This window comes from Silene latifolia, chromosome 5 (assembly GCF_048544455.1).
Source record: "Silene latifolia isolate original U9 population chromosome 5, ASM4854445v1, whole genome shotgun sequence".
Taxonomy (NCBI): domain Eukaryota; kingdom Viridiplantae; phylum Streptophyta; class Magnoliopsida; order Caryophyllales; family Caryophyllaceae; genus Silene; species Silene latifolia.
The window spans coordinates 40,803,616-40,805,763 of record NC_133530.1 but is presented as its reverse complement, the minus strand read 5'-3'; the positions used below and the strand labels follow the sequence as shown (position 1 = coordinate 40,805,763).

The 2,148-nt window shown below is 39.2% G+C and overlaps 1 non-coding gene across 1 annotated transcript; it reads right to left on the bottom strand.

The window, feature by feature from the left end:
- Window positions 1-1,840: 1,840 nt before the first annotated feature.
- LOC141658302 (small nucleolar RNA R71) lies at window positions 1,841-1,946 on the bottom strand. The gene has a single exon (XR_012549195.1). It is a non-coding gene; the product is annotated as a small nucleolar RNA R71 (small nucleolar RNA).
- Window positions 1,947-2,148: the final 202 nt, after the last annotated feature.

Sequence of the window (2,148 nt, the reverse complement as noted above, 5' to 3'; positions counted from 1 at the left end):
CTTTGGTAGATGTTAGAGGTCGATCGAGTGATATTGATACTCGATCGAAATTAGCTTTTATGGAAGGGTTCGATCGAGAGCCTCAAGTGCTCGATTGAACAGTTGGCGGAATAAATCCTCGATCGAGTGGTCTGAAATGACTTGATCGAGTAGTTTGCTATAATACACGGGTTGACTGATCCGTGTTTAGGTTTATTTTTGTAAAATTACACTTCCCTATATAAGGGAGTCGTAATTAGGTCTAAAAATACTTCTCTACTTCTTAATCACTGCTTAATCTCTTAGCTACTCTTAATCACTTCTGAACTGCTCTTAATCACGTACCTTTGCTCTTAATTACTGCGGATTGTTCTTTACGCCGGATTCTTTGGATTTTAATCTTTCTTCCCGCTTAATCTTTATCTAATACTTTGCTTGTTCTTATTTTTCATTCTCTTATTATTATCCTTGTATTTGTTTGTTTATGCTTAATCTCAATTTCTTTACTATGTCTTCCATTAGCATAGTCATGATTATTGTTATTATCGTTCATCTTAAAAACATGAGTAGCTAATCCCCTTATGTTAGGATTAGGAAATCCATGGTAGTGATGAGACAATGTAGTAAATAGACTAGGTAATTTACTTGTGAGATTCTGTCACCATAGCAATATAATTGTAACATATTTAGTTGAGTGCACGCTTCTAAATAACATTAATTTGGTTAACTTTGTTCCTGGATCAGAAGATTGGAATAAACCGACTGCTATGAACAATGACTACCCTAATGAGGACGGAAGTTAAGTTAGTGGAAATCTAGGGTGGATAGCGGACCGGAAGGACCTTTTCCTTACCCTTCTCACAGTAGATTGTCTAGGCTATTTATGACTGCGTCGATAAACTGCCATGGTGAACCGAAATCCTGACATACTTCTTTTATCTGATCACCTATCTACTATTTTCTTGCTTTATTGCTCTTACTTTATTTCTCTTACCCTTTAATCTATAGTATTTTTAGAAACCAAATTCAAAACCCCCCATTTGTGACTTAGATAGACGGACTTACAGATAGATATCTTGCCTCCCCGTGGAGATCGACCCTACTTATCACTAGCTTTTGTTAGTTATATTTAGGCATTTATTTTTGGTACATAATGACCGTATCAAATTTTGGCGCCGTTGCCGGAGAGGCAATAGTCTGTCTGTCTGTTTTTGTTTCGTTTATTTCTTTTGGTCTCAAGGAATTTTTATTCCTTGAGACAGTTCTCACTTATTTCCTTCATCGTTGTGTATGCCTGGTTCAAACAGTCGAATTAGTTCTTGCTAATCCCGAGCTAGAGAGATCCTCTCGGCATAGACTAAGATCTAACGAGAGGAAGTTTCAAAAGGAAGTCTTGATTACTTTTGAACCCGAGCTACAACATTTTCTCATTACGAAGACTCGTCTTGCAAAGAAGACAACTCTATTTCTGCTATAAAGCTAGTGAGAATGCCTAACCTTGTGAGTCACTCGAGCCCACAAATGCCTCGATCCCTAAAGGTTTTAAGCTTGCGACCGAGGATGGCAATACTTTTGACATCCGACCATCCTACATTAATTTGGTCGAACGGAATCTGTTTCGGGGTGTGGCGGGTGAAGATCCGCGAAAACATATGGTAGTCTTCACTGACTATTGTTCTACCATTCCCGCCACTAAGGGAGTGACCCAGGATAAGATTAAGGAAGTCTTGTTTCCTTTCTCTTTGACCGACGGAGCTCGTGAGTGGCTCACTGATCTTGATCGTCTTTGCCCTGTGACATCGACGGGAGAGTTTGGCCCTTTCTTTTTATAAAAGGTATTTTCCTCCACAATGAACTAATCAGCTGAGAGGGAAAATTACAAGTTTTAAGCAGACACCTGATGAGAACTTGTATGAAGCTTGGTGCCGTTTCAAGAAGTTGGTGAGGTCTCTTCCTCATCATGTGTTTGATCAGTGGTTTTTGTGCAACCAATTCTATAATGGGTTGTATGATGACCACCGTGCTATATTGGATGCCTCATCTAATGGGCGATTTCAGAAGAACAATAACGATGATAAAGGATGGGGTATCATAGAATAAATAGCTACCCATTGTGCTGAGTATGGGAACCCGAGAGGTGGTATTCGCATTTGGTCTCTTCGAGAGATA